This window comes from Lycorma delicatula, chromosome 6 (genome assembly GCF_047948215.1).
Source record: "Lycorma delicatula isolate Av1 chromosome 6, ASM4794821v1, whole genome shotgun sequence".
NCBI lineage: Eukaryota > Metazoa > Arthropoda > Insecta > Hemiptera > Fulgoridae > Lycorma > Lycorma delicatula.
This window is the reverse complement of record NC_134460.1, coordinates 106,946,767-106,974,263: the sequence shown is the minus strand read 5'-3', so window position 1 is coordinate 106,974,263 and position 27,497 is coordinate 106,946,767. Positions and strand designations below refer to the sequence as shown.

At 29.7% G+C, this 27,497-nt stretch overlaps 1 protein-coding gene across 6 annotated transcripts in view; it reads left to right on the top strand.

The window, feature by feature from the left end:
- Positions 1-27,497, top strand: part of Lar (tyrosine-protein phosphatase Lar) — a 1,154,003-nt gene that overhangs the window by 757,005 nt on the left and 369,501 nt on the right. The window contains exon 2 of one of the 6 annotated variants that reach the window (XM_075368294.1): positions 15,957-15,995. The exons of the other annotated variants lie outside the window; for them this stretch is intronic. The gene's annotated coding sequence lies outside the window, so the exon portion shown is untranslated. The remainder of the gene's footprint in view (positions 1-15,956; positions 15,996-27,497) is intronic. 6 annotated transcript variants of the gene reach the window in all.

The following is a 27,497-nucleotide window of genomic DNA, read 5'->3' as shown; positions in this document are numbered from 1 at the left end:
AATAATATTGTTATTATTACCTTTATTTTATAATTGATTATTTATTACTTGATCAATTAAAATCGTTTTTAGAGAGTTAGACTGTTAGTCCATATGTAGAAAAACCCTTCTATATAGCTAATTTTATAAAATTGACTAAAATGTATTACTTTTGCGTTAATTAAAATTGTATATTATGATTCAATTATCCACACCTTTTTTCGTATATATTATGTATGTAAAATATTTTATAATGATTAATAATCTTGAGAAAAATACTTTTTCTTAATAAAAGATTAGCACAAAGCATTATCTCTGTAGATATAATACCGTATGAAGCTATTGATACAGACGAAAATATTATAGTTTTATCACTTCAGTTAAAAATAATGTATTTGCAAATTTCCGAATTGACATTTTTTGTATTAATATCACAATTTTTTGTGCTGTTACGTAATGACTACTGTGGTTCCCATACAATTATCAAAAAATATTATTGTCATAAAGATGAGTACGCTTTACGTTGTAGATACACAAATAACGAGGACAAATATTTGGAGTTAGGTGACCGTACAACAAATCTTGATCCGATATTAAAATCTTTGCATAATTTCAGCGCGTTTAACTTCCATTTTCCTTCAAAACTTGCTGTTTAAAAATATCGACGTTTGAAAGAATCGAGCAGAAGATCGGTCAGTTATTACAAAATAAATGGGTTACGTCTATTCTAATAATATTATTATTTTTAAGTTAAATCCAATAACAAATTTACTTAAATTTATTCTACGTCAATTTTCGGTTAATTTAATGTCCAGCAAACTATTTAACTGAATAGTGATTTCATTAGTTATTTTTATACGATTTATGCGATTATCTAACTTGAAATTTGATAGAAATATGGGGTTAATTTTTATTAATTAATTCTCAATCGGTGTTACTGGAAGGGCATGAAAAGACTGAAATTCTAATGACGGCAGCAGGTACAATTTTTTTGTTATTTTTCCAACTAATTATTAGCAGGATATAAAGGGAGTTGATTTAAAAACAATACCTTCTGGTCATATTAGAGATAATATTTTACTTTATAATATATTCATGTATGCAATAAACAGTCTTTATGTGTTTTTTTTTTTAATTTGACTACATATTTAGATTATAAAAAACATTTCTTTTGGAAGAAGCTCTATATTGCAATACAATTTACTTTTCATTGAATCTTTTATTATACGTATAAAAATATGCCCGGTTTTTCTTCAAAATTATTATTCGTTAAGATATGATACAGAAAAATCATTTGAAACTATAAAAGTTAGAAATAACCGGTAATTCATACTCCTTTAAATCTTGATCTAAATAAAGAGCTATGAAGGTGGTAATACGTATTTGTTCGGTGAAGATGACATTCTTCACATTTTTGGAATAAGACATAAACTATAAGTTGTAAGATTAATTCTTTGTAGCCTCCTACCACCTGTTGTGAATACAATTCATAAATATTAATCAATTTTATAGGTAAATCTAATGAAAAAAAAATTAAGTGTTGTTTTTTTAAAGGTTTAATTGTACATTTGATTCTTCACATACGGCTACTTCACGGATTGCGTAATTACTTAATCTTCGGTTGTTGTAAGAATCTTTGTCGTTATTAATAAATTTTGCTTATTAAAAATTTATAAAATCTATATTTGAAATTTTTTAATATCGTATTACTGTATACTGGAATTTATATTATGTATGTATGTAATTATCCATTTTTACATTCCTGGCATCATAGCTCTAGAGCTGTGTTGCAAAGTATGGTAGTCAGTCAAATAATGGGATATGAATTTTTTTTTCATTTCTCGACGTTATAGTTCGTACATACGTATGTGCATGTGTTAGCGTGTTTGAAGCTTAATAACTTTTAACTGGATAAACCGATTTTAATAAAAAAAGGTTTCAGAGATTCGTTATTTGGGGCAATTTTTGGCAAAATTTTGTTAATATCTCCAGGATGGGATAGATAGTTTTTTGGGGTCAGTTTTCTCAAACTTTTGCAAACATAGGCCCACTTTATATTAAGCTGAACACATGCTTACATTATTTTCTTACCAATTTAAACAAAAATTTGTCCCAAAATTTCCCCTTCGTGAAAATTAAAAAAAGATTCCTTTTTATTTATTGCATATTTTTAACCGAAATTTTACTTTCCCGTCTAGCGCTGTAGCAGAACTACAACTTTAGAAGGAAAAGTATTGTAATCGGTCCAATTTGGGCATATGCGGTTTTCACCGGATCTTTACATTTTGACACCTAAGAAACCCACTAACTGGATGGAAATTTTTCGGATTTTAACGTTCGTGAGTACGTGTGTATGTTTGGTGTCGTCCTCTAAATCACCTTATATCTCCAGAACGATTTTGACCAAATTTTGTCAGATTACTTCTATATAAGGGGCATTGATGCCATTCAATTTTCAACTTAAAAGGTCAAGGGAATGAGGCTTTAGAACAAGGTTACCCTCAGTATCTCGAGATTTTGCCTGATTATGGTTTTATATTTCTTAGAAACATTTGTTAATTAAAAAATAATATTTGCAACAAAAAAAACTAGCTGCAAATCACCCCACTTCGGAAAATGCTACAGTTGTACAGTCCTGCAGCTGTTAGCTTTTTTTTCAGGTTTTCTTAGGCATAGTAGTAGCGCAAGTGATCCCCAAAAAAATACTTACGGAGTTTTACTCCTTAATACTTACGTTATACTTACGGGGGTGGAGAGGCCTATAAAATTTTAAAATATCGATTTTTTTTTATAACTTTGCTTATTTTAACTTTAAATAATAATATTAGAATAAAATTTCATCATAAGTCACCCCCCAATCCCCAAAATAGAAGTCTTAGGTAACCTTTTATTGATTGTATATTTTTCAGTGGAATTTATTTTAGTTTCTTCCATTTAATATATTAAATATAGAAAAAACAAAAAAATCATAGATTACGTTTTGGAGGGGGTTCAGAGAAATTATAAATACCGATTTTTTTTTTAATTTTAAAATTTTTATTTTAGTAAATATGTAATGATAATTTTATAATAAAACTTCATCATAAATTACCCCTTCCCTCAAAAAGAAATTTTAGGTGACTTTTATCATTTATCATTTTTTTACGCTAAATCAGAATAAATATAATCAGTGTCAGGAAAGTATTACAACTTTGTTGTCAGCATTTTTAATTTATAGAACCATTTTTATCTTAAATAATTAACCGCATGCTTTGATTTAATAAATTTTACCAAGATAATGAAATCAAATGTAGACTAGAAATCACTACCTTATTTAGGTGTACGAAGGTATTATTATATTTTTCTCTTTCTTTTGTGCTTTTGTACGCACGTGTACAAGCGTAAATGTAAAGTGATAATAATATAAGTTTAAGACAGTTGGTTAACAATATTGTAAGAGTAATTTTTAACTTTGTTACAATTAATGTTATTATGGTATGAATAATCTGTAGTTTAAAGTTCTAAACTTACGGTACTTTATAAGTAAGTTTTATACTTCAAATTAAAATCATAGAAATATTAATTTTACTCGTTATTCTTTAGTAATTAATTCAGAAAATCAAATCTAAATTTAAATTCATTTAAATTAAATATTTAAGTTAATATATCACTTTTTATTTTTTAATTTTCGTTATTTGGCTTAAGTCAAATTTCTTTTTAAACAACATTTTTTTATAAATCTTAATTTTTACCTGATTGCCTTACTATTATTTTTCTTCTTTTTGTTTTTTTTTTCTCGTTTCTCATAGGAATGTGAAATAGTTCTGCCAGCCACCGTCCGCCCGCAACAGACGGTAGTGTCGGGATTTCACCGACTAAAAAACCTCCCCTTTCTTTCCGTAGGAACTGGACCTGGCCGCGAGGCATGAACACGGCTCCTATGTGACGGGTTCGGGATAAACGTGCTGCCGGCTTCTGAAAGCCGGCAGTACGACCGGTGACTCCCAATAACTCCCGGTGCCAATAACCGGGAGTTATCGGCAGGCGACGACGCGAGTGGACTCCCGTTGCCTATTCCCGGAGACTAGCCACTACCCATCCGCCAGCTTACTTTGATGGTGTCCGCAATCATGCACTCTACCACAACCCAGCACCTCCTGGACCTGAGCATGCAGTCCATAACGTTATCAGGATTTAGATATCCCAGATTCTGATAACAATGTGTCCGCGATTGTTTCCAGTGGTGGAAGTTGAAGACGGTATGTTCAACGGAGTTAACCTGTCCACAGTAAACACACAGGTCTGACTTTGTCCGTCTGAACCTCTTCAGGTACGAGCGGAAACACCCATATTCCGTAAGGAACTGGGTTAGCTCGTACCCTACCTCACCATAGGTCCTCCACCCAAGGTTTAATCGAAGGGAGTAACCGCCATGTCCAAGCGCCGTACGTAGATTTCGCCCACTCCTTTTCGTTTAGATTTCACTAAACGTATTTTAATTTAATATCGAATTTTTGGCCTGCAGTGGCCTTTGTGATAAATTTTTGTTAGATAAACTTTTGTGGTGATAGAGACTTTACACAAAGTTTCTATTTATTATCTTCTCAATTTTATGTGGACTTAAATTAAGTTTTAAGTGACTCAAAATTACTTATCGCGTCGTAAGCTATTCATAAGGGACTATAATTATATTGTAATATTTAATACCGCTTAACATAGCTTAACATTATCTCATTAAAAATTTAACTGACTTACTTAGCATTTCTTGCATTTCGAAGCATCTCTTGACTTTCTTAGCATTTCTTGGTTAAGAAAAATAACATAAGATTATTGTCTGCGTATGTTAATGATAGATGTGGGGAAATAACTTAATTTTTTACTGATTATTTTTATTTCTCTTTCTCTTGTAAATTCCCCACTCACCTACTGGTGTAGGAATCCTAAATTAATGAATCTTATAATCTGGATGAAACTGAAATTGAAATACTTTGTTTTGATATTTTAAATATTTTTTCATTACATAAAAACGAATCATTATAAACGGAAAGTTATACAAAGATGTATCAAAAAATTTGCTATGTTTACAAAACTTGTCATCAAGTACACGATTTTTTTTTAAGCTGATCTGAGTAATAGAAATAAGTAAACTATCATTTCTTTTAGTTTATCAGTTAATTTTTTTTATCGTTATTTGAATGGTACACTTCGTTTTTGATTACTTTACAGACTGCGATATTGTATAATTATGGCTTCCGTACATTACACTACATTAATTATTTAATGAAGATTGGAAAAATATTAAATAAACGGCTTTAATTTTAATTTCAGAGCGGTATAAGTTTTATTTATTTTTTTAAATAAGGGAGAACAGTGAGTAATTAGATTTCAGTTTTTAATCTTGCTTTTGCTTTGTTAATCCGCCGGGTTATTTATGATTCTGTTATTATGTAATGTCGGTGAGGAAATAAATATGTGCATGTGCGTAGGTTAGGTCCTCGACCGTTCATTGTGTTTTTAACATCTAGAGTATCTAACAAACGAAGCAAGAGCTTACAAAGTATTCAGGTGGACATCTGACTTGTTACTATAACTGTATAACACATTGTGTGGTACAGTTGACTCGTATAGTATGAAAAAGGAATCCCCCAGGCTTGGTATGCAAGGAACCTGTTCTCTAATATTCTTCTTTCTCTTTCTCTTCCCCCCACCTTTTTCACGCATTCCCGCGCAAACCGTCTATCATGAACTCACTTTCAGCATGTATACAATTCATATCTCTTTTAACGTAAACTCTTGTATAAATGCCGTAGCTCATACATTAAGCTAAACAATGGTTTTTTAATATTTAAATGTACATTCTTTGTTTTTTATCGATTTTTAGAATTATTTTTAATTCTTATTGTAAATATTAATGTGTCTTTCGCTCGTTTAAAAGGTTTAAAAAAATAATAGGCAAATCACCCAATTTATTGTAAACCGCATTCAGAAAAATTATGTGATTTAAAAATATAGATAAATTCAATTTAATTACAAAGTAACGTGCAATTTAGTTATTTGCGACTTTAATGTTGTCAGAAGCAAAAATAATTGAATAATTTCTGGGCTCCGTAATCCTGTGTCTTCATCTATTAAAAATCCGCAAAACAATTAATACTATTTTCTATTATTCATTTATGATAATCAGTTTATTATTGTAATTTACTCTAGCCGAGATATGGATATGAAATTAATTTGATTTAGATTTACCTGTAGAGAATTGTAAGATGTTGTCAACTTTTTAAGTAAATTCTAACTTTAAAAGCAAAGTAAATGCTTTTTAACTGGAAACAGTTAAAATTCTACAAAGCTGTATTTGTGCCTACAGTTGTGTTTGTTTCGGAAGTTAGAGTATGAATAAATGAAGTAATGCTCTTGAAAATTTTGAAGTTGATTTGTTTGCTATTAGTTAAAGATTGTTTCTTATGAGGCTGTGATTGGAACTTGGCAATAAAAGATTTTATGTGGAATTATCAAAACAAAAAGGAGAATGAAATCTAATTTGGAAAAAACTGGGGATACATTAGCAGATGGGGAAAAAGATGTTTAGAATTACCCCGCTACAAGTGGAAGAATCCCTTTGATCGGATCAAGGTAATACATAATTCTTGCATGGAGAAAATATGGAATAAATACATTAAGATTTCCAACAAAAATCCTACATTTTTTTGGATGTTTGGCATCCTAAATTAATATTAATGAGTAAAAATATTAATTTCTACACAATTTTAATTGCCTTATATTTTTATTATTTTTGTTGATTGGTTTCAAATTAAAAAAGTAAAATTTGTAAAAAAAAATCAGACAGTGGTGAATAAATAGTGTTTATCAAAAAGAAATTACACGAATAATTTTTTGCGGAAAGTGTATTATAATAAAAATAACGGGTCGATCGCTTGATAAATCGAGTGTTTCTATTATGTAATTTTTGGTAGCCGTAGATTGCCTTTGATATTTTATTATTTATTTATAAAACCATTGCTTTAAAGGCGTACAACAGGTAATCCAACTCGGTACTTCTGAAAAAGATACCTATGGTGAAGCTGGAGCGGGGTCAACTTTTATACCTTCGCAGTAACATCAGATAAGTCACATTTTCAGCCAAGTTGTTTTAGTTCTTTTGTTTGTGTTCAGTTTCTTTTTTTAATGTTATTACGTTTTACATTACTATAATGTACTAGAGATAAATTTTTCATCAGTCATTGTTTATAAATGTATTTACTGTTATTATAAATTAATCAGACTATTAAAAGATAATTTATATTTTTAAATACTCAATCGCAATCTCTCAATCTTTTTAGCTTCACGATTTCCAAACAGTAAATAAATTTGTAATGAATATTTCACGACAACCCAACCCAATGACATTTTTTTTTTAATCTCTGGGATCACCGTTTGGTATTGCTTCAGAGGATGAAATGAATGACAAGTAGCGTGTGAAAATTCCATGCCTGACCGGGATTCGAATCCGCGATCTCGGGTTGAATGCCGAGACGCTACCACTCGCGCCACGGAGGCCGGCAACTCAATGAAACCTATTTAAAAGTGTTTAGCTGCGTTGATAGCGACGGGTATGAACAGCATGTTTGAAGAATAGAAACATGAGCCATATAAGGTTCCACCTTTTTACGTACTCCTTGTAATTTGGTCTCCTTGCATTGTATTCGCTGTAAGACCGTCACGTTCGATCATGCATTTGACACATTTGGAGACGTCGTACTTTCAGCAGAATAAAAGAGGCGTAAGGAATTTCAAAAAATCAGTTTATTTTCGAACGCAAAGCGTGCGTCTGGTTCTTTTATTTAAGTTTTTAAAAGCGTAGTTCATTGAAAATAATAACTGAGATTTCGGTTTATTAGTGTGGTTTCGGTGTAACGGTGTAACTTTTTTTTTCAATTACATCCATATGCGAAAAAGATAATCTTATGAAAAACAAGTTGAACCATCTACATCTAGTAAATCAATTGGTAAATAGAAAAGATTGTACAAATGACGGTTATTTAAATTGTGGTTTTACATCATTGGATGGAAAACCACAGTGGGTTGTTTGCTTTGAAATCTTCTCCGATGAATTTATGAAGCTATTAAAATTAATTCGACACTTGGAAATTAAACATACGGATTATAAAAGCCCTTGGAATTTTTCGTAAGAAAATTACATACTTTTACAAATCAAGTTTCTATTTATAAATCGAACTGTACCGATAAAAGCCATTTGAAACATCTTATCTCGTAGTATTAAGAGTAGCTAAGATGTCCAAACTCCATACAATTCCTGAAAATCTCTTTGCCTTTTGCATTTGATATGGTCAGTGTTTTTTAATAGACTTAGAAGAAGAAAAAAATTGAAAAAATCCTGCTTTGTAATGACACAGTATCAAGGCATGGTTGCCGTTGGATTCTGAATTATCCGATTCGATAATTCCGAAGGGAGTTCAAGTGAATTTTTTACTGTTCAGTTTGATGAATCAATAGATGAGGCAGCCATTTTTCAGTTATTATGTTTTGTGAGATATGAAGGCGATAGGGACAGATCAATCAAAGAAAATATGTTGTTCTGCAAATCAATACCTGATCGTGCAACAGGACAATCTCTTTTTGATTTTTTTTATGATGCTGCTAAAAATTATAACATGGATTGAACAACATGTATTGCTGTATGTAATGACGGTGTGAAGGCGATAACTGGAAAGAACTAGATTTCTGAAGAAAATAAAAAAATTGTTATATACTATGGGCGGAATGGACGCACTCCGTCCTTCACGGACACGCTGTTTCCACAAAAAATACGCCAGAAAATCTCAAACAAATTCTTTGTAAAGCTACAACAAAGGTTAATTTTATTAAAAGTCGACCGTTACAGAATAGCCTGTTTGCTAAACTATGCGATGACATGGGCGAAAAGAAAAAAGTTTCTTTCCATACAGAAGTCAGATGGTTATCGCGGGGAAAAGTGTTAACTTGGTTATTGGAGTTGCAAGATGAATTAATAATTTTTTTCCAGAATAAACAAACACAATTCTTAATTTTTTTTATATATTAATGAGTACGTTGCTGATGGCTTATTTAGCTGATATATTTTCTTATTTAAACGACTTGAATGTGAATTTACTAGGACGTGATAAAAACATTTTAATAATGACAGACAAAGGTCATGCTTTAATTAAGGAGCTTGATATTTGGATTATTCGCCTTCAAAAGAAAAAGTTTAATATATTTCCATCACTTTGGATTATATAGAGAGAAATTCGGATGAATAAGACACTGTTATTCATCACAATTTGGATAAAATGAAGATTCATTTGCATGAGCTGGAAATTCAGTTGGAGTATTTCCTGAGAGATAAAAATGATTTCTCGAAGAGATGGGTACTGAATCCATTTAGTGAAAATGTTGTTGCAGCTGCTAAGTTACCGGTTGAGATTCACGATCAGCTCATCGAAATGTATGCCGATAAAACTTTACAACTACTATTTATTTCTTATACCTTTTGGCTTGCTCGTCGAAGTGAATATGGAAAAGTAGTCACAGAATCATTGAAAATATTAATTTCTTCCGCCGCGATTTACCTCTGTAAAAAGGGGTTTTCGTTTATGGTTGCGCTAAACCTTAATATAGGAATCGCCATTTATCGCTTGAAAACAGTTTGCTTTTGTTTGTTTTTCTAACATAGATTCACTAATGGAGAAACTTTTAAATAAAAAGCAAACGCAACCATTTCATTAATTTATTTTCTCTACTTTTTTCCCTACATCCCCGAGTCAGACATCCAATTAAGTATGCTCGACTCGGGGACGTGTCCTTTCCGGATCTTTTAATTACCTGCCTCTAATCTCCGACGGAAGAAACCAGGCCCGGCTATACCGTTCCCAGCCCCCCCCCCCCGCCGGTGACCGGGTCTCGGTCTTTCCTTTTCCCAGCCTCAAACCGACGGCGCAAGAGCCGAAGCCGCCAAAGCGTATCCGGGAACCCACACCGCCGGCCGGGTCTCGATCTTTTCATTCATTCACGCCTAACGGACCCCAGGAGTTCCCGCTCCATCACGGGAACCCACACACCAGGGCATGTGAGCCCTCAGGAATGGGGCTGTCCGCCCAGCGCTGCTATAAACTAAAACCCTCAGTTTCCCAGTCGTGTAAAGTTGTAGGCTAATTTCGCGAACCTCCCCCCCCTTTCATATCACCGCGACCCCCAGGTTGAGGAATGCTGCTCTAGATTATTAAGGGCTATTTATTTGGTTACAAGAATATAATTAAATGTTCTGCTATTAAATAAAAATCAGGTTAAACATAGCAGTTGAACAGATTTTAAAATAAAATTTTAATGATTAAATTAAGATCACCACTCCGCCTATCATCCGGCGGTCCCGGGTGCGTACCCTGGTTAAGCATCGCACTTTTCATGCATAAAAACATGCTATTTCCATATTCTCATTTACGAGCTTCAAAAGCTTCTATGGTGATTAATTCATCAACCAAAAAATAATAAAATAAATAAATAATTTGTATACTAAATATATTATTGGATCCTAATTGTTTAATACGAGAATTCATATTTAACTCGTAAATAGAATTCTCAAATTAAAAAGCCTGTAGAATTTAATTAATTATTTATTCGTAGACTATCCGGCTGATTGGATCGCTACAATAAATCTTTTCTTTAATTGTACAGTTGTATTTTCGCATTTGTAGCTAAATTTCTTCAGCGATTTAATTTTTATTTCGAGTTAGTCATTCAGTAGGTCAGCATTGTTTCTGTTTTGCATTAAAATAGAATTTTCTTTTATAGTTTTTAAAATTTTTCCTTATACCTAAAGCTACGATGAACAATTCTTTTAAATCGAAACGTGAAGATAAATTATTGATCATCACTCAATTGAGGATATACATAAATATTAATTAATTATTTGGCTTATATACTCGTATAATATATAAATGTAACATAAGTCAGTTATAACGATTGAAACCATTGGAAGTGTTTTATTTTACATCAACAGCATACGTCAACTACTAGAGAACAATGAGTGCATCTTGTTTTCCACCTACTGATGTTATATTTATGTACTTGTAGCCTGCAGCCTTTAGTAATGGGACGGAAAGCCAGTTTCTGATTTCATTTGTACACTTTCCATTGAGCGGTCTGTTCTTGGGAACAACTGAACCACGTACCGCAGGCATCTGATTACTATTTCGTAAGACAGTTAAACTTTGTGCTAAATAAATAATTGTTTTTTCACCTTTTTTTTGTTTTTCAATAATTTTTTTCTGATTTCTTTTTCCTCTTTCCAAGTGGATTTCGCACGATTTCCTTCAAGGAAATAACTTATAAAAAGATTTTAGCTTATACATAATATAAATATTTTACTGCATCAGTTGGTAATTAATAAATTAATTAGGTGTACACCTGTCATTTATTTTATAACAAGCATTAGTAATTTATTTGAAAAGAAATCATAATCAAAATTTTTTTTCGATTTATTTTTTTGAATTGCTGAAAAATATAGACGACATTGGAAACATCTTTCAGAAATAGTAAGAAACTTATAAATCATTTGTGAAGTTCAAATTTGAAAGTTACAGAGCTGATTTCTACTGACAGAAATGGTAAATTATTGGCTAGAGATGTTTTCACCGTTTTACAAGATTTTTCTTTTACTTTAATGTGTTATAAAAGTATTTAAATAACATTATAAAGTTTCTTTTTGTAATATTATTCTATTTTTTTAATGCATTTTTTTTAGTGCGTGTCTGTGACTGAGTGTATGAGTTAAAGAAGAAACATTGTTCACCAACTTATTACAATTAACGTTTATCTAAATCTCCCTTCAATGAAAAAAAAGTGAATACGCTAGAAATTCGTGTATGAAAAGCAACCTCCGAACTCTGCTGCCTTCCTGTTGTAAACTAGCACTGCCGCTGTTTCTAATTTGCGTAACACGTCAAAACAAAGATCATCAATCAAATTAAAACCTCAGTCGGTTATAAATGTAGTACACAAAAGCACGACCGAACTTATTCCTCCGTACCCATCATTTTCCCCCCTTTTGCTTTTACCTCAAACTCGCCCACTCTTTCAGTACTTGTTTCTTGGTTGTTGCGCCTGTTTTCTAATTCCTGGAGCTACCCGGTTCCACTTTACTAATTCTGAAGTTTTGCTTCTGCTACAGTATACTGCCGTTACCATACTACAAACGAAAGGAGAGTATATACAATACCTCCTTTCTCACTTTTCCTTCTCTGACTCCCTCACACTCTCTCTCTCTTTTTATTTTTCATTCTCTTCTCTCGCTTTATCTCACCGACGGCCTGTTGTTACAATAAAGAGTCTTGTACTGTTGCTTCCATTACTTTACTTGTTTTAATACGTTTTCCTAGTTAGACTTTGTGGTAAATTGGAATTCCCCCTTTACATGTTTTCTCTTATTTCAATTTAAACTCTTATTCTACCATTTTATAATTACGTTTTCTTCATTAACTTAGAAATCTCTCTTATCTTATATTAATTATTTCTTATCTGTTTATATTAAATAAAAGTTATTTATATTTCCCAATTTATTTATGTTGTTTATGTGACTATTGCTACGGTTTTACTGTATTTATTTATTTTATGTATTTTAATTGCGTGTTAATACAGATTAATGCTTTAAAAGATAATTTTATAATCGTTGAAAAAATTTGTTGGCTGTTAACATAGGTTTTTTTTTAATATTGGGGTTTGTAAAATATTCTGTACTATTTTAAATGACTTTTGAATATGAAACTTGATTAATTTTTAGGCGTTTTTATGGAAGAGCTTTATAATCTAAAAGTGCAACGTGGTAAATTTGTAAACAAAGTTTTATTAAAAATTTAAAAATAAAATATTGTTGGAAATAAGCCCTGCGGTGTACAAAATGCAACAAAAAAACCTTGATGGTGAAAAGCTTGAGAATCACTGGATACAAAGCTTTACAGTATTTTGTTATATACAGCCGTACAGCTGCAGTTGTGCTCGCTTGTGTGTGTTTCAGTGGGAGTTACCGCGCGCGTGATACTGCTTTATAAAACGCAAGTAATATCATGTAATTCGGATGTTGGGTAGGCCTTCTTTGCGTTAGCCTACTTTTTTCTTTTGTGCTGGTTTCTTCTATACCCTTATATTTCTGGGCCATTTCCATTTTTTCTTTTTTTTCTTTTTTTACTTGTTTGAAATATTCATATTTTGATTAAAATGGAATACTGCTGAGTATTGGTCTTGTTTTATTGAATGATTATAAAATCCTCTCTTTTTAATAATCTTTCTTCGAATTTATTATTTTTTTTGTCGGGTTGTCATGGAAGAAATGCCCGATGAAAAATGGTTGTCTACTGTTGTCCTACCATTAAAATTTATATGCATTCATACACATATATATATATTTAAAGAATTACAGCTTATATCAAGTTATAATTATCTTTCGTAATTGGTCAATTTCAGCGTTTAAGCCTGTATTATTACTTAACTCTCCTCTCTCTCATACTGCTGCCCTGAGCTTTCCTTATCGTTCCTCTTTCCATTGCCGACAGTTTAGTTCGCTTTGATCTACCGTTAATGCAGTACTGATCTCTCGGTCATTAGATGTCATAACTCGAGTTTAAATTGAGTAGCTCACCCTCTGTTTTCTCTCAACTGCCAATTAGTTGTCCACTTTCTGTTTAATAACGAATTCAAAACCCTTAATCTTTAACTAAAACATGTTTCTGTATATTTTAATAGACTTTGCTTAAGTTTAATTTAATTTATAGCCTGAGCGAAGAATTAACGTCTTTAATAAGCGGATAAATTAATCAGTTTGTCAATTGCTATTTTCCTTTTAAATAAATATTTATTGAATGTAAAACATTTCTGTAGGTGGTTTTTAAAAACATTTCTTCGTTGTAATTAAGGAATTAATGTCATTTCATCGAGATCATCAATGTGTAAATGAAAAGTTAATTCGAGTTTTTTTTTCTAATTATTTTTCATCTTTTGTTTATTATTACAGTAGATGGTATTTTTTAGAGTGAACAAAAATAAATAAACAAATTTCCATAGTAGTATTGTATAAAGTTTTTATTGTTGAATACATAATTAACACCGAGTGGAAATCTGAATGCAGTCGGAAGAAATATGTTTTTGTAAATGATAGGAAAAGTAATGCGTTATGTAGAGAGAACGAACATATCGCTAAGCAGAAATGGAATTGAATTTCTTTTTTAGGTAGAGTAGCCTACATTATACTTCTTTCGGGAAATCTGGGTCATCATTATTTCCTGTATGTTTTTCGAATCTCTTCGTTCTTTTTCTTTTTGTATCTAATGATGTATGTACTGCTTTAAATCATAATCTTCTTTTGTGTGTGCTTCTATTCTTTGAAGGTTTTTTTATGTTGTTAGAAAAAATAGCAGCCCATTGTATAAAGTTGTTAACGGCGACAGAACTGTATGCAAAGAAATTTTTGTTCTTACTTCCGCTTACTGTTGATCTCTTGTTTTGATCTTGTTGATCTTGTTGTCTTCACTATCTGCTCTTTTTTTCTGCTTAACTTATTTACGAGTATATTATAATGTTTTCAAAATTAACTTCTTCCTGAAGATTAATAATATTCCGTTTTTCTTATCGAAGGGATTTTCCAATCAGATTCTAATATGTAATTATTTTGTTTTAGTCAGCTATAACTTTATGTAATTTTTTCTGTTGTGGTCTTCAGTGTTGAGTAGAATATTATAGTAAAACCGTTGAACTATTTATTTTAATTACAAAGTCTGTAATTTAACAAGTATTTCGTAACCTGTTCAATATGATTTTATGGTCGATTTTATAACATTATTATTATATTCAGTAGTTATTAATGTTTCGAGGAGATGATTCTCGACACTAAATTTCTAAATCAATCTAAATCACTTTTACGGAAAAACGCATTGTACGTATATTAAAAACAATTAAGTCAAAGGAAAGAACCATTTTCAACAATCTTGTCCAGGACATTGAAGGAGTTAAATGTAATTTCTATAAAATTCAGATATTACGATGATTTATTATAGAATACAAATATAGCACAGAAAAATGTAACTTCTTCAGCTCTTTTAAATCTATTAAAAAATTTTCTTAAACTTTTGAAAATTTCTTCTTGTATTCTAATGAAGCTCATTTCTTATCGACGATGCAATTAATTAAAATCGCCGCTACAGTTTGAGAATCTGTGTAATTTTATCACTGTCCGGCCTTTCTATAGTTTGAAGTTACGTCGGAAGTATTATTTTAAATATTATTTTTATTATGAGCAGCTTCCCAAGCAGATTACAGCAATATATGCAACGTGTCAAGATCATTTGTGAAACAAAAATTAAAAAAAAATAAATATATATATATATGTCATTAATAAAGAGTATCTTTTATTAATTTTTAAAAAAGTTCAGTTTATATATTTCAATTGTATATAATCTGAGATTAATAGTGCTAGACCGGAACGTATCGTGAGTTTATCCGTATAAGGACACTTGGAATAATTAAATCTGCTCTCACTTTCATAAGAATTATGATGTAATTTAACTAATATTTCCGTAGATTTATTGTTGTAAATAAATATAGCCGGCCTTCGTGGCGCGAGTGGTAGCGTCTCGGCCTTTCATCCGGAGGTCCCGGGTTCGAATCCCGGTCAGGCATGGAATTTTTACACACGCGTCAAATCATTCATCTCATCTTCAGAAGCAATACCTAATGGTGGTCCCGGAGGTTAAAAAAAATAAGTGATTTAAGAAGTGCGTAGATTTTCTAAATATAATTTATAAATGCATTTTTTTTTTACTTACAGTAAAAATTAAACTATGTTACTCATCAATACATTTATTTGTAAATTTCTATTTCGTGTGTTTGTTGTTTAAAAATTGCATTGTTCATTTTAAGTAAAATTATTAATTCAAATTCATCCTTATTAATTTTGTTTTCTCTATTTTATGTTGCAGGTAAATCAAATTTCAAACAATTTACCGGTGATTTCTACTGTAAGTTGTGAATATAAAGTAACTATAGATTTAACTTAGTGCCTTAATTATAAATCTATTATCGTCCTTATATTAGTAATAATATTAGTATTTTTCTCTTTACTAAGATAAATTTAGTTAATTATTAGTTTTTAATTATATTATTTATTTACATATTAATTATTCTTAAGATTTAATAAATTATTAAAACTGAAATCATGTTTAAGAGCTTTAACAGAATTTATAATTTAGATTGTTGTTTTGCTGTTTGATTGTGACTAATTTAATAATTATTAAATATGAATTTCACATCTTTCTTGTATACAAAACGGTCTTACAGTGTAATCACATTTACTAATAACATTAAATATTTTTATTAAGATTTATTTTATTATTAGTATAACTCAACTGAGAACCGTTTAAACTCGGTTCAGCTGTTTGAATATGTATGCCTTAGAAAGTTTTTCTAACATTGAATAGTCCGAATCGCTGAAATTGTTAAAAGTTTTTTCAGTATTTCGTAGAATATTATATATTTATTGTAATGCTACACATAATATAAAAAAGTGGTAATAAAAAGTAGAAAAATTTATTTTTATTATTAGTCTTCTGGCAGGCCGCTAACTTAATTTTAAAATTTTAAGGTGCGCACGTTGTAATGTTCCTCGTATACGGTTTATAATCTGTTTTTCATATACGTTTTCTATTGTCTTTTTAAGTTTTCATTACTGTTTTTTATCTTATTTGTTACATATTTTAATTTTACACAGCATTTTTAAACCAGAATAATTTTTCTAACCATCGTTAATTATAAAATGATATAATTATATCTAGCATTATACATAAATTTATCATCATATATACACGCAGAATAAACAGACCGGCCTCGGAAGGATTCAAGATTTTCATCTACTGTTATGAATCCATTAACTATTTTCCGTTAATTTACTAAAACCATTATTAATGTTATTATCCGTCTCCTTTTGATTTTATGTCGTTTGAAAATTTTTTATCAAATCTCACTAATACGAGTATTAACAAAACTAGAAAAGTTTTTTGTAATTGATATTAATTCAAATAACGACTGTTATTTGAGTTTCAGATAGTACGATATAATCCCTATAAATAGTATGACCGATCCATCCTTTTCTAATTCTTACTTCACCTCCCTTGCCAGTTAAAAAAACGTCATGCGATTAAAGCCGCTTTCCAGGAAAGTCCTACAACTGTGGGTTGTTTCTGATGCACGGTTTACCTACATTCATACGCAAAAATTAATTTAAAATATTTTTATTTAAATGTAACATCTTTTCGTTTAGTTAATTCAATGATTCGAGACCCAGTTAGTTGTTTATACTTTAAATATTATTCATGTATTTAATTCTACCGGCTCACCTGTGACGTCACAACAAAACAGACGATTGCTACACTATTTTTTGGGATAGGGGTGTGATTTTGCAAAAGTTTTTTTTTGCAGTATTGTTATTTTTTAATTGTTAACAAATGTGCCCAAGAAAAATATGACCTAGTCGACGAATATCTGATATGATAAATTGATTATCATATGCAATCGTATATTAAGCTCAGTGAAAAATATAACGGGAAACCACTTCATTCCTCAATATGTTATTAAATCTGTCATGATATGTTTATTATTCTTAGAAATGGCTATGAAACTTTTGAGAGCGACTGGGGGCTCGTAAGTCAGGTAGCCTACATCCTTTATGATTTATACCGCTTAACATACACGTATAGTTGATGTATATATATATCTTGATTACCCTTAGATGATTGAGAGGGCTCAAAGACGAAACCATTTTTAATTATTTTACTGCGTCTTCCTGATTGTTGTAGGATATTAATTGCGACAATCTATTTCTATGAATTGTTAATATTGCCATTTATTACTCTAATTATTAATAATTCCTATCGTTAATTACAATTATTAACATACACACACACACACACACACGACTTTGATAACTGTTTATAAAGAAGTTAAATAAAAAATTTATCAGTTTACGTTTGTGTATGTTGTAGAAACTGATTAAGGAAAAAAGCCGTTGATGTGGAATCGATTATCTTAAAAATTGAATATAAAGTAATGTATGGTTTGCCATTAAGAAATGAAATATTACCAACCAACCCCTTTCTCTTGTACGACCTCGTAAATTCATTACTTGATCAATTTTTACCTTCTTTAATATTTATAAAAAGGACACACATAAACATATATTTTGTATATATATATATATACACACGCGCACACACACACACAGTTTACTAGCTTATAAAATATGTACCTTATTATGTTTCTTTCAGTTTTCTTTATACATATTATTTTTAATGAAAAATTATTCCTGCTGTTGATTTATGGGCAAATTATTAAGTTTATTGAAAGAATTAAAAAAAAAAATTATCAATTTAATTTTGGTTGTACGTAGAACATATTCGATTATATTGGGTAGATCAAAGAGAAAAGTTTTTATTGATACTGTTTTCTTAAAGGTTTTTTGAATAATTTAATAATAATGCATCTCAGAGTTATAAGCAGTATCTTTTCTTATTTTATTTTTGAAAAAACTTTAAAAAAAATAATATATTTATAAAATAGTTAATAGAAAAGTTTTATAATGTGTCTAATACTAAATCGCGCTTTTGATTGGTACTGAAAGCTCTTTTACGTATCATTGCACTTTATTACTGAGAAATTTATCTAAAAAAAATTCTAAAAATCTACAAAAAAGCACTTATGTCTGTTAGCTTATTCTATAGTATCCCCATAATTTAAAAAAAAAACAAAATGTGTACAACTATTATCCAAAATAAAAGCTTTATAAAGTTATTGCCATACGGTCTGCGCTGCTATTATCTAACTTATACTGGTGCTTAGAAACTTTAAAATTTCGATCTCTACTTGAAAAAAAACAACCATTATAAATTTACAAAATATAATTATAAATAAATAGATAAGAGTCAGAGTAATTGTTGATATTGATTGTGATGGTTTTAATTGTCTAATAATCCGGTGCAGCCTGTATACTTTTTTTCGTTATTGTCTTAAACAATAAACAGTTACAAATAATCTATTATTTTTATTTTAAACAACTTTTTTGTTTTTTTATTTTGCTAGAGCTTTCCTAACTTTGCCTGTGATAGATTTTTGAAGTTTGACATGATTCATAAATATTAAAATTAATTTATTTTGAATATATTTGAGTGCGTATAATTTTTGAAAATAAAAGTATGCTTGGCATATAATGTACAAAGGTGATGTAGTAAGTCGCTACACTAAAAACAGCATTGTCAAATTCGTTTTAGTTATAAAAATCCTAAAAAAGTAATATTTTTTCTTGGATGATTAATTCTCCATATATGTTTGAAGCTTATCCTTGGGAATATAAAATGGAAATTTTGTAGCGTATGAAAAATGGCATGCCTGACTGGGATTCGAATGAAAGAACCGAAACACGGGGATCTCCGGATGAAAGTCGAAACGCTACAATTCTGCCTCAGAGATCGGCGGAATTAATTTTTTAAATATTTATTCAGAGTTTGCTTTATTGTTTTTATCCTATGTATGTGACTTATATTTATTATAATTTAGTATTGTTGTATCCTAATTATTGAATCGAGAAATTTTAAAGTAGAAATCTTCGTGACTTTTATAAGTACTTATATAGATTTTTGTGAATTAAGGAAAGTTTTCCTCGTAAGTCCTCCGTTATGTGACCTTTGCGTTTTAGTCACATCATAAGAGTATTAAAGAATGGATTTCTCACGTCATTTACAGAACTCTCTCTCTCTCTCTCTCTCTAATATATAAAAATTTATATATTATTTATTATTATTTTAATTTATTAAAAATTTGGATTTATTACCGCCTATACAAAATTAAAATTGTTCAGAATGTTCTACCAAATGATTTACTGAATCGCCTTGACTATTATAAAAAATTCATTATATAATGTGATAATCCACGAACATGATACAATTTAATTATATCAGATTTTCATTTAATAGGGTGTATTAGGAAAGAAACACTTCAACCCGCCGGTTTGGTCTAGTGGTTAAACTCGTTATCGTAAATCAGATGTTTTTTTCGAAATCTAGAGTTCTCAGGTTCGAATCCTAATAAACATTGCTTTTATTCAGATTTGAATACTAGATCGTGGATACCGGGGTTCTTTGTTGTTGGATTTCAATTAACCACACATCTCAGATAGGTCGACATGAGCGTGTGCAAGACTACACTTCACTCGTCACGAACAAGGGACGGGGCTGCCTACTAGCCCTGAACCCAGAAAGCTGCGTGGAATATCTGCAGACTTCCGGAATATTTTTAATTATAAATAATTAAGAAATAAAACTGTAGATTTACAGAGTAATCTTTTTTTGTGTGAATGAACGTGATTGCATTATGAAAAGTAAAATCTTAGTTATGAAATGACAGTACATGATATTAGTCCTTATTCATTTGAAATTGAACAACGAAAAAGTAACAGAAAGAGCTTAGAAGTATACAGATTGTCTCTAAATTATTTTATTGTTGGTTACAAGTTTTAAAGAAAATTTATGTAGTTTTAACAAGTTGGTACTGTATCATTTACCCCAATAATATTTACGGATATTTTACTTTCGATGTTTTTTGATCGATTGATTTTTTATAATGGAAACGTTAATTTGTCATCTGTTAGTTTGTTTTTGGGTGTAAGGTTATTTAAAAGTAACAGTTTTTGAAAAGAAAACGAAATCAGTCGAAGAATTAAAAAACGCTGATCGAAATTATAAATAAGACAGTTTGAATTTTGAAACTATTCCATAGTTTGAAGAATTTGTTGTAAGTAAGCTATGGGACATTTGTCTAATTTTTTGTAATAAAATTATTTAATTTTTTTTATAATTTACAAGGGCGCTTCGAGAATCGTTTCATTTACGTGTCGCACTCTATATTGTGGCTCTTTTATTTTATTTATGTCTTTGTTTTTAATTTAATTTCGTCTTAATATAATCTGTTTTTTATATTAATATTGAATTTCCCAGTTGATGTTTTTTTACATTTGTTGTTTTCGTTTTTGGCCTTTTAGTATTGTGTTTCTTGTTTACCTTTTTATAAATCAGTTTTTTTTAAATGTATATTTAATATTACTTCTTTCTTAGTATTTATGAAAAATTAGATATTTGTTTTAGTTAATATATATTGTGATGTTCTTTTAAGTTTACGTATTATTGATCAATAGTAACTAACTTTGTTAGTTTATCGTCATTAAAAAAAAAAAACCTGCGATTAATAGAAAATAATAATTAATTTTGTTTTCCTTATTCATCTGTGTTAAGCAGGTCGTTTCAGTTATCCTTTTACGATATTTATCATTTGTTTAAATATTTTATATTATTTATAAATCTTTTTAAGTATTTAATTTTAATAGCTATAATTTATATTTCCCTCGTGTAATCAAAAATATATTCAGTGAAAATTATTATTCAGATGTTATTTATTAGGGTTACGTAATTAAAAATGAGAAATTTTTATTTAAAAAAAATTATTTCTCGATTTATATCTAGCGATATCTCTATGAAGGCGCATTATATTTTGTTCGGTGTAAAAGTGGAATTTTCGGTTTTTGGATGTGAAATTTGAATACGTATTTAGCTTTCAGTTAACACCGATGTAACATGTTAAGAGTAGCTACAGTAGTAGTAGTACTAGTACAGTATAGCTTTCAGCAGATGAAATGACTTTGCAGCGAGAGCGTTCTTGCAAAGAGATTCTGACGTTCTTGCTATATGTGTGTAAAAGGAAGCGTTTACTTCTCTTCTCAATACTTGACATGTTCGCTTGAATAGCGAATTTATGTGCAGCTTATACGACATAGATGTTAGGACTAAACCTCGTATCCAACTTCTTAACTTGAATAGCATCATCTCCAGTTCTGTTTGTTACAGCAGCGCTAAGTTCAACCTATCCTTATAAGGATATATGTGTATGGATATGTTGATTAGTATAGTCTGTGTTTAATCCGTTCCTAATAATGCAAAGCGTGCAGTTTATATTTGCTTTTATCTGTAAATATCTATTAAGATATTTGCTAGTCTTAATGAATCCTTGTTTTAAAAAACTGTAATAAAAAACTTCTATAAGATTACATTCAAGAAAGATTTAAAATGTCGATCAAATATTACTCCAACTTCTTGCGTATTCATATTCAAGTTGTAACGGTACTTTACAATCAATATCTTGATATTGAAATACGTATTACTCGTCAAAGTTTAGAAAGCTCAGTTGATATGCAGGGTGGTGATACTTTGCTGGACCTACGACTGATTTCTTGCTACCTTCGATACCCTGTCGCGGTACACTAGACCCTATAATACCAGTACTAGTTCAGACGCAGCAATTCGGGCAACAATGTGTTTAACGTTTTGTAAATTAACGTGTAATATGTTAGTATAGTCTGGAATCTGGCAAGATCGATAATTGTACCTTTTTAATAAATTTATCGGTCAGTAGGTGTAGTTGAAATACCAACATATAATATGTACTTCTTATCTGATAATTCCTGATTTTAGTTTCCAGCAAAGTCCTGCAATGTTACAATTTCATCATCGTTAAAATTCAGTCCCCACTAGAAAAGTAACTACAAAGATTATTAGTGGGATGTCTGCCTGTTTCAGAATAAATAGCTAGTCAGAAACAATTGTAATAATATACATATTTTGCAGTATGACTTTAATGTAGCTTCAGTCATTCATTAGATGGAGATTTTTCTTGAATACACTTAGTGTACAATACGTAGAAACAATAAACAAATTCTCATAAAATGTTTCTGCTTTCTATCGATTATATATCTTCATCTTTCTTTCTGCTCACTTTTATATACTTTTGTTTATATTTGGATTATTTGGTAACTCATTGTAGTGATTGTTACCGTAATTAGCGTAAATAATATCCCACCATATGACTTCATGTCATAAATGAGTCACAGTAACATCGAATACGATATCGGTATTTATATTCGTATATTATCATCCTTATTCGAATAATTTCTTCTTTCATAGAAGCGTTTCATTTTTCCGAGCGCTTTTAGAAATAGTATAAAATTAAATTTAATAATAATTTTGAATGATAGTTACATAATCGAGTGTCTCATCTAATTTGTAGCTGCCCATCAGTTCATATTCCAAAAATTATCTTAAACTAACCGATCTGAAAAACCTTTTTAAGAAATTTAAATCTTAAGCTAAGTAATTTGTTTTGTTTTTTCACATCTAATTTAATTATTTAATTTAGTTCACGTTCTAGGACAGGCTGCACAGTTTATACCGAATCACTTGCACATATATTATTGAATAAAAATCTCAAAATGATTATTTGGTTTTGGTCTTTGCAGGTTTTCTCAATGATATTTCATCTTGCGCTTTTCTCTTTGTCTTAACTTTGGATATAATTTTTTCAAACCACCTACGAACTACTAGTGCTTATTCTGCTACTTTCATTATTCCCTACTGAAAGAAAAAAATTATTTTCTTTATCTTTTACGGAGTAATCAACTCAAAATGGCCACCATTGAGATCTCAGAAACTAAGTTTTATGACTCGATGAGGAACTTTCCCTAGTATTTTTCTTCATTAAAAATACACTATTACCATTTTTGAAATCTTCGCTCTTTTTCCTATATGGCGACTAGCTTCATTATTTTAAACGGAAACTTCTTGTTTTTATTAAATTTTTGGGTAAAAAATAATATTTTAAGACATTTTTATTCTTGCATATTGTACTATTAAAGAAGCCGTTTCGGATCTACGTGTTGACCGTTGGTAAACTTATAAAATCAATAAAAGTGTTTTGCGACATTTTCAGAGTAGAGACCGCCTGCATTTTTTGTGGCCATGTCAGCCTTTATGACTGTTGTAAAATCAAATATGGGAGCTATCTGTATTATTTTAAATAGAAACCTAATGTTTTAGTACCTGGGATTAAAGTTATATTTTCAGTGTTCCAGAATTATGCAAAGTGGAAAATAAAATAAAGGTAAGATTAAAAGAATTTTACCTTGAACTGTGTGGGTTTAGTTTTATTCATTAGTAAGGAAGAACTGCGATGTCAGTTATAACAGATTTTCATAATGGCTACCATTAGTAAAAATGCAAGCAATCGCTGTCCTGAAAACGTCATTAACAACTTTCGACAATATGTTGTAATGGTCGTTATGTTAAATTTTTCAACAATTCAAAAAACAACTGATAAATAAGGAAAGTATTAAAATGGTATTTATTTTTTTGTAAGTTACAATTTTCAGCCCGTAGCTCCGTAACGACTGCTTTTAGAATAAAATACTCAAAAGAAAAAATCTCTTAAAATATTATTTTCTACCCTAAAGTGCAATAAAAAACATTAAGTTTCCATTTAAAAAAATGAAGTTCTCTGTCATATTGGGAAAAGGGCGAAGAGTTCAGAAAAGATAATACTGTATTTTTAATGTAGGGAAAATTCCAGGGAAGGTTCACCGTTTAACGTTTCTCATAAAACTTGTTGTTTCTGAGATCCCAACGGTAGCCATCTTTGGTTTGTCACCTGTATAATATCGAGTAAATAAAATATTAATAACAAGAATGTTAAATTATTTTTTAAGTATTTGATTGTGTCAAACCAGTCAGAAAAAAGAAATGATTTCTTTGAAGCATTTAGTGGCTTATTTATAGTTTATTTATTTTAATTGTCTCACAATAGAATTAAATGTGCGTGCGCGCGCGTGTGTGCATGAAATTGAATTAATGTGGGTGTAAATAACTCATTTTGTTTCATAGATTTTAACTGCCGTAACTTTTATGTGGGCTTTTGCCTTTTATTTATTGAAAGTAACTCTTCCTCCTCACCTTTGGTAATATTTTAACGAAAAAATATCACCTTTTAAGTTTATTCTGCTATAGAAAACCTGAATGGCCGTAATGGCTTTGAACATAATTATTTTAAATGGGGTTCTTAAAGTCTATTTTATTTTATACTTCATATAGAATATTCTAATCCGCCTTTCTTCTAAAAGTTTTTTTTTTTTGTAAGGAATGGAAATAAATGGTATGTGAAAGTTTTTCGTTTTTAAGTTAATATATCTTAAAATTTTTTAATACTTTAGAAATCAAGCTGAATTTTTTTTGTGCGTTTTACTTATTTAGTTAATCTACTTATTAAATTTCTTTCAACTTATCTCAGAATACATTCATTTATCCTCAGAATACTACATTTAATTATTTTTTTAAACTCTCATAAGTCTTTGTAAGAGTATTATTCCTCAGATAATAATAACGCTAGCTTTTCGTAACTTGCCTGTTTTACAAAATGTAACCCGTGGATTAAATACAAAACGCTTATTTTTTTTTTTAGTAGACAAAGTGAAATTATAATATTACGGGCAACATTATTAAGCATCGTGGGTGCTTTAAACTTTTGGGTTCGTATGCTAATGTACCAGTATCTAAATAAAAAAGCACCATTGTATTCGTATGCAACCGTTTTAATAAAGCAGTTTTATTTTTGTTTCATATTATCTGAACTATCATGCCTTTATTGGTTTTTTTGACCTTTCATAATTACAAATTACTAAAGTTTGAAGAAAAAATTTATATACTCGTATTTAGCCAACAAAAGAGGTAAAAGAATAATTAAAAAATAAAACAAAAGTCTATACGTAATCCGTAACAATATATTTTTTTAATAATTTTTATTAATATGCATTGAAGCTGGAAAATGTAAAAATTCACAGATGCGTGTAATCAGTTTTTGTAAAACATTCTTTGTTTTTCTAAAAGATTTAATGGATTTATATTTTAAATATTAAAACTAAAAAAAATTACCGATCAGTTTTCATTTGTAACAACATGAAAAGTTAATATTTGATAAACATTTCGAAAAAACTGGTAAAAAATTTATGCAATTTAATTTTTTTTCTTAAAACAAATTTTGGAAAATTATATTTCACTGAAATAAGGGTTCTAGAAAATTGTATTTTGATTCCTTTACTACCAATTTTTTTTAATCATATGAAAAAGAATACTTAAAAAAATTGATTGTGTGTACTTAAAAAATTAAATTTATTGGGTGTAAAAGTAAAACTTTAACGATAGGAAACAAAAGACAAAGAATTGAAGTTTTCAAGGTTTGTTTTATAATAGAATTTAAACATTTAATAACTTTGTTAACTAAGAAGGTTTCAAGAATAGTTCGAGAAAAAAAAGCCAGGGAAAATTCTGTTTAGAATAAACTTAAAAAATAAAACCGACTTCAATAAAAAATGGCAACTAACAATTAAAAAAATGATTACTAACAAAACATTTCTAACAATTAAATTTTTAATTTAGTGGGTCGTTTTGAAGTCTGTTTAGTTAAAATACAGTTAAAAAAAAAACAATTCTCAATAAAAAAAAGCAAGAAATATGCATTTTGATAAAAGTAAGAAAAGGTATACAGAAAAAACATAAAAATATTTATACCGAACGTGATCTAAGACTCTCTGGAATTCGGAACTGTAGATTAGATTTTTATCCTAGCTTTTCTAACTAATCTTCTTGAATTTTAATGCGAAAATAATTTGAATATAAGAATAATATATTACAATTATATGCCACTATAAAAATTGAAGCAACGAAATCAACAGAAGAAATAGGATTCCTTATCTCATCTATGAATACGACGTAATTATTTCTTTTAAAATCTTTCTTTTAAGGTATAACCCGGCTACCAAAGGAGGTTATATATATAAATTAAATAAATAACTATCGAAATCGGTCCAGTGAAAAATAAACGCTGAAACATACTTTTTAAAAAAAAGAACAGGTTATATTGAGTATTTCACCCTTTTTATTGATCTTTTTCTAATTGTGTAATTAATAGTTTGAATGGTCACTTATTAAGGATCCTGATCCTTAACTATTTACTACTGAAGTATAAAAACTGTTCCTTGAGAGAAAGGTTGAAATGTATACCAAAAACAGACAATTAAAGATGTTAGATGTAATGAATTTATTTAAATTAACAGAACGAAAAGTTCTGCGCTATCCTAATTAATGTAGGTAATGCTTTTACATTAGTACTTGCACAAATATAAGGAGACATTGTCTATGAGGAGATTAGATTATAAGAAGTGAAACACCGAATAACTATATACATACACCGAGTGACGAAGACAATTTGCTTGTAACATTCAGTTTTTTGATTTTGACATATTCTTTAATGTCGTCTTTTTGACAATCGATTTCCAGAAGACCAATTTCCTGGAGTCATTCTGCCTGCCTATTCTATCAGTCAAGTCATCCCCAACTTTGAAATGTTAGCAGCGTAATATCCGACTACTAAATTTAGTTACGTAAAACCTCGGTTGTACCTGAAAGATTATATTCCATCTAATTTTTAAGCGTAAAAGATTTAATTTATTTTTACATTTCTTATATGTTTTTCAATTTCCTGTTAAAAAGGGAAATTATTCTGTTAATTGGTAAAATAAGTTGAATTTAAAGGGGTGTACGTAA